The following is a 6,936-nucleotide window of genomic DNA, read 5'->3' as shown; positions in this document are numbered from 1 at the left end:
AGAGAGTCCTTGGATAAGGTGAAGTTGATTTAGAAAAAAGCTTCTTGCAGCTTAGAGTAGGAAAAAGAAGTGTACATACCGAATGGTCTGAGATATGGAGTTCATGGTTGGTGACCAGGTTTTCTGTTAAAGGTTTCACCCACGAAGTGTGTGATGCGATTTGGGAAGAGTTGAGCCCGAGGTTTATCGATCGATTTGAGATTCTTTGACGTGTTGGAGAGGTGGCTTAGAAGTTGCCTTTGCCACCAGGTTTGTCAGGTGTTCATCCGGTGTTCCATGTGTCCATGTTGAAGAAATACCATTCAAATGAATATTCATTAGGACTCGGTATTGTTTGATCAGAATCTATCCTTCGAAGAAGAGCCGGTAGCAATCCTGGATAGGCAGGTTAGAAAGTTGAGGTCAAAAGAGATAGCTTCAGTTAAGGTCCAATGGAAGCACCGTCCAGTTGAGGAGGCTACGGGGGAGACCAAGGCCGATATGCATACTAGATATTCCCAGCTCTTTTTCCGACATAGGTACCTTTCCTTTGTTTCAGTTCTTCTCCGTTCGAGGATGAACGGTTGTTTAATTAGTATATGATGTAACGACCAATTTGGTCATTTAGGCTTTTTGACCCTTTTACCCAGATCCGTTAGAGCGTGTTTGACTAGTAGGGATAGGTAGCACGATTCCCTAGATTGTCGGGATTGGTTTTGAGGAAATTAGAGGCTTAAAGTGAAAACTATTTGACCAATAGTTGACTTTTGGGTAAACGAACTTTTTTGGGAATTTCGTCGATTCCATGATGTTCAGAGAGTCTCTTTTAACTTGATGGGTGATGGGTTCGATTACTGAGGCACTTGGTAGCATTTTGGTCACTTGGTTGAAAACTCTTTTTGGGAGTTTTGGGGGTTGACCGGGTCAAGATGACCTCCGCTGGGAATTCTGAGGGCACGGGTGAATTCATAGTGCCTTTTTACATTGTTATGCATATTTGGATTGTGTCCGAGGGGTCTTGGATGAGTATCGAGTTTTGGGTTGGACTTGGTGAAAACTAGATTTTGCTGGTTTCAGGTGTTCAGCTTCTGCGGAGGTGGGTTCGCCTCTGTAGGCTCGCCTATGCAGGATTTCACTCGCAGACGCAAGGAAATGAGGTGGAAGTGGCTCTGCTTATGTGAGCAGTTCTTCACGAAGGCGAGTTCGCATCTGTAGACAAGGTGTCTGCAGATGCGAGAATCGCCAAACAGAAAACCTTATATTACCCAACTTCGAACCCTTTCTTCCCATTCACTAAAGTGGAGACCTAGAGAGTATTTGGAGGCGATTTTGAGGAGCTTTGAGAGGATTCTTCCTTTGAGTAAGCTTTCCATCTTATTATCTTGTTTATGTTATCATTAATGGTGGAGAAAATCTTATAGAAAACCATGTTTGGTTTGGGATTTTGGGGTGATAAATCCTAGGTTGAGTTGAACTATCTTTTCTTTCTAAATTATGTTTTGTTAGGAAATTTAATTGGTTCTAATCATCTCATCTTTAAGGTAACTAGTTGCTAAGTTGAATCTCTCTTAAATTCAAGGTTTTGACTATGGAAATTGGGGGTTTTCTCTAAAATTGGGGGTTTTAAATCAATGATACAATTGATGCTAATTTGGGACCCGTTTGTGTTGGAAATTGATGTTTGGGATTCTTAAGCTTGGGGTTGGCCATTTCCAACTTGAATTTTTGTTTTTACCCTTGTGGGCTTCAAGGTATTAGACGAAATTGGAAGTAAGAAAAATTGCATAATTATCGTTGGATTTGTAATGGGCAGAATTGGAGTTGTTCTAATTGGATTGAGTTTGATTAGTGTTGTCATTATTATGGTATTGTATTTGAAGGTAATTTGTTTATGTTGGTGGACTGTTTCGAGCTTGTATTAAAATGATATTGAAGTGGTTTTATGGTACGTGGATGGAGGTTGATGTTGTTGTCGTGCTGTTGTTGATATGGCTCGTAAATTTGGAAGAAAGCAAGCATATAAGATATCGTATAAGAAACGCATGTCGGTCTGTTTGGTGTAAAATCTTAGATGTTAATGATTTGAATTAAAAAAAGGATTAGGAGAGGTTATTGGGTTGTTATCGTTGTTGTTGGTGTTGTGGTGATAATAGGAGATTAATTGGGAGTTCGGGTTAGGCGAGTTATATAGAGGAAATGCTGCCTGATTCCCGTTAAGTTCTTAACTAATCAAAATACTAATCGAGAAGTGTGAACTAAGAAATGATTCCTATAAGTGATTGGTTGTAGATTTATAAACTAGGAAATTATAGGTTACTGACAATAGTGTTACTTTCATATTAAATAGGCTAAAGAGGCGACGAAGCAACTTGGCTACGGTTAATCTATAACAGGTATGTAAAGCTAACCCTTCTTTCTTTTTGGCATGATTTACATGAAATGAACAAACGATGAATGTATATGCTCCTATTCTTAGAGACACTGCGGTGGTTAATGTTCTTGATCTCCATAAGTTATTTCATATTGTCTTGATACGTGTCTATGATTCCTGAAGTTCCTTTTAACATAATTCATAATAACGTTCGAAGGATATTTGATATGACTGTCTCCGTTGACACTCAAGTGTTAGTTCATTCTACCTATTCTAGTGAGTCTCAGATGATGATTTGATTTGCATATGGTTACTCACTACTCTGCTCGTGCCTACTGTTATTATATCTTTCACCGAGTCCCGGGCCGGGTATGTTCTCGTGCACAGTTTCACTGCATTGTTCACCGAGTCCCTCACTAGAGGGCCGGGTACGGTATATATATATATATATATGATATGATGATGTGATGATATAATGATGTGATTATGGCGCCAAGGATGGTATGTGATGACTTTTTTCACCGAGTCCCATAATGGGGCGGGTATGATATATGATATTGATATGCATGATTTACATTTCATAAGGCAAGTGTATTGGTATCTCGAATGTCATACTTGTCTCCTGTAACCTATATTTCAGTCATGATCCTCTTTATTGTATTTCATACTTTATATACTCAGTACATATCTCGTACTGACCCCCCTTTCTCCGGGGGAGGGGGGCTGTGTTTCATGCTCGCAGGTACAGATACTCGATTTGGTGATCCTCCAGCTTAGGATTTCCACTCAGCTATCTTGGAGAGCTCCATTGTTCCGGAGCCTAGACTTTTGTTACAGATCTTTTGATATATATATATATATATGTATGTTTATCCAGGGGTACGGCGGGGCCCTGTCCCGTCATATTTCACTATCGATACTCTTAGAGGTCTGTAGACATATGTGTGGGTTGTGTATAAGTTTTGTTCAGCTGTGTCTATATGGCTTACGTATGGTATTGACATGTTGTGACAGCCTTGTCGGCTTGCGTATGGTATTGATATGTTGTGGCAGCATTGTCGGCTTGCGTATCTTATTGACATGTAGTGGCAGCCTTGTCGGCTTGCGTATCATATTATGTATTGGTTAGCTGTGACTCCTCAGGAGACAGGTTTATGATATGTGGTGTTATGAATCTTTAGTTGCTTTCATAAGTTCCATACAATTCTTAATTTCAGTCTGACTAGATCTAACAGGTACGTATACGGGTGTCCAGCTCGGGCACTAGTCATGGCCCACGGGGTTGGGTCGTGACAAAAGTGGTATCAGAGCAGTTCTGTTACACATTGGAAGATTCCCCGTACCTGTACTATGAATAGGACAACGAAGGTCATAGCGTATACGACATTTCGATGAGTTAGGAATAGTGTTTGATAACCCCAAACGAGATTTCAAAAACCATTCAAGATAAGGAAAGGAAGTTGTCAAGGAAAGCGAGCCATAAGTCGTATATCGAGTAGGAATAACGAGCAACGATTTTGTGATGGCATGATGGTGTCTTATAGAAGTGTAATAACGCCCTTAGGGTTGATGTTGAGATGTTAAACAAGTGCCAAGGAGGTTCCATAAGGATCGGAGATCAAACGAGACAACGAGAACGAAAACGGAACCACTGGGCATTATACTGTCCAACCTACGGACCGTATAATTTATACCAGCCGTATAATTGGCCAAGAAGGCCACCAGCTACTGGACCAAATGTATGCCAGTACATACGGTCTGTATAAATAGTACGGACCGTATGTTGGTCCGTATAATGGGTCTCGGCTAGCTTTTAAATTAAGTGTAAGGGGTCATTTTTCATTTCACCCATTTCATTTCCCACCTCTTCCAACTCAAGAAACCTCTAGAACTTTCCCTACTCTTCAACCACAAGAGAAATCCAAGGGAGACTAAGATTAACAGTATATAATCCATGAAATAAAGTGTATGAAAACTAAGTAGGGTTCATCTTCCTCAAAGAAAATCAAAGGAGGTGAAGAAGGGTTTTGATGCTAAGGTAGAAACTCAACTCAAGGCTTGTTCAACCAACATCCAAGGTAATTTTTATGATCATTTCATGTTGTTTAAGGTATTGTAAGGCTTAGATACTTGAAATGTAGAAGAACATAGAAAGTGAGTCATTATTGAGTGAATAGTGACATAATTGAATGATAGTGGAATTGAATCATGAAAAGTTGAAGAGTTGTGATTATGAATACGTTATAATGATGTGTGTATCATGAAACAAGCATTAAATGCGTGAAAACACAAAGACGAGCTATAAGTAGAAATATGGGGAAAATTGGAGGAAAATGGTGGATTTTGCTAAATATGCATAAATGATGATTGTTGATTGTGATATGGTGAGTAGTATTGTGAATGTTGGGAGTTGGTATAGAACATGGGAAAAGTAGTATAAACAAAGGAAGTGCTGCCCAATTTTTCCTAGAATTAATGATGCGTTCTTGTAGTCAATTGACTAATGTTAATTCGAATTCTCTCATGAAGGTAGCGACGTGATATCGAAGGAGAACAAGTGAGCGATAGCTTAGTTAAACGACCAAGGTATGTGAGGCTAGTCCTTTCCATCTAATGGCATGAATCCTATGGCGTAAACTCCTTATCCTCTTCATGAGTTTCCATTTTCCGGAAAGTTAAGAGCTTACATTCATAAATGTCTATATAAGATAAGAGATACGATATGATGATGCTATATTGATAATGAGGTTATTGGTTGACTACACTCACCATATGTACTATTTCCTTCAAGGTGAGGCAAAATAATCATAATGGCTCCATAATGAAATCGGGGGATCACGACCTTACGTCACCCCGATAGAGTATAGCTGATCTTGAGTCTTGTGCATGTACTATGATAAATATATTATGATGAAGCATATTACTATAAGTATTCTATTATGAGCATGTCATGAGAATATTACACCGCGCCTAGTTGGCCGGGCAGTCACCGCCAAGGCGGGCAGCTATACGGATACACCATGACCTTTTGGCATGGGCAGACACCACTAGTGGGCGGCATGAGATGGTACCCCGGACGCGGGAGGCCTGGACGCAGGCTAATGTTATTGATTATCACACCGTTCCGACATGGACGGGCAGCTTGCATACTATGCATATATGACATGATGATGAGTATGAGTAAGACAGCATGCATTACTTTCCATATGATTGTTATTCAGATCCAGATGTTTCACATTGATGTTCTCATTATATTATTGATGTCTTTCTTCATTGTTTATGCCTCTCATACTCAGTACAATATTCGTACTGACGTCCATTTTCTTTGGACGTTGTGTTCATGCCCACAGGTAGACAGGGAGGTGAGCTTGGCCCAGATCCTCAGTAGTTGTCAGCTGATAGAGAGCATTCCATTGTTCGGAGGTGCTTATGGTTGTTTAGTTGGTACATATGTGTATTTTTTGGGCATGACGGAGTCTTGTTCCGTCTATGTATATAATATGCCAGTAGAGGCTCGTAGATACGCAGTGTGGGTTAGATGGTCTCACGTGATGTTATTATGTATATATATTATTTTGATAGCCGAAAGGAAAATAAGTATAAAGCATTTATGTTTCTATAAAATATATGCTTTCTTACACTCCCATGAATAAAATTTGCAAAAGATCATTAAATGAGTAAGATGAGTAGTAGAGCGAGCGGTGCTCGGTAGCTAGCTCCGGGTACCCGTCACGGCTCCTAGTTGGGTCGTGACAAGTTCATCCTCGGAGTGTCTACAGACCGTGTCTAGTAGAGTCTTGTTTATCGGTATGTTGTGCACCACATCTATAAACAGGAAGCTACAGGACATTTAGGATGTTACCCTTCTTTCATATCTAAGATCGTGCGATCGAGCCAAGAGATAGGAAATGATATCCCTTATATACTGACCTTTGATTTCAGCAGGAGAGTGGTGTCGACAAGAGAAGGTAAATAATGCTACTGAAGTTACAGAGGCTAATATTTCATTGAGGTTACGTTATCAGAATTTGTAAATACAGAGTGGCAAACTGGCCATTGTCAAGGTAAGTTATTGTAAGTATGGTAAGAAAATGGATTGAATGTATATATATTGTTGATAAGTTCAGATATGAGGTGCGCACAGAAGAAGCTGAAGGAATCAGTAACGGTAAGCAGAATATATATCAGATATAGGGTGAATGTTGCAGGTATGATTGAAACCTGCAGTTAAAGATTGAAAGGGAAAATAAACAGGAAAGTGTAACAGGTACAGTTTGAGTTGGACATACGAGGTAAGTTCATCACTTTCATACTGTTATTGATATGGGGAGCCCTGTGTGGCTACGATACGATATAGTATATATGTATATATGTTGGCCCTGTGAGGCATTGTTGGTATTTCCTGCGTGCAGGTTTTGAGTGTTATACCCTGCATTTTCAGAGCCTGAGCGTGACACGTGCTTCCTCAAACATTGACAATCACGTTGTTACTACATAATTTAAACTCACGTTGATAGTATTATATTTCGTATTTTTTGTACGTCGGATTATTCGTAAGCGGAGGTAGGGCCCACACATCGAGATTT

This window comes from Lycium barbarum, chromosome 1 (genome assembly GCF_019175385.1).
Source record: "Lycium barbarum isolate Lr01 chromosome 1, ASM1917538v2, whole genome shotgun sequence".
NCBI classification, from domain to species: Eukaryota; Viridiplantae; Streptophyta; class Magnoliopsida; order Solanales; family Solanaceae; genus Lycium; species Lycium barbarum.
Note: the sequence above shows the minus strand (reverse complement) of the source record.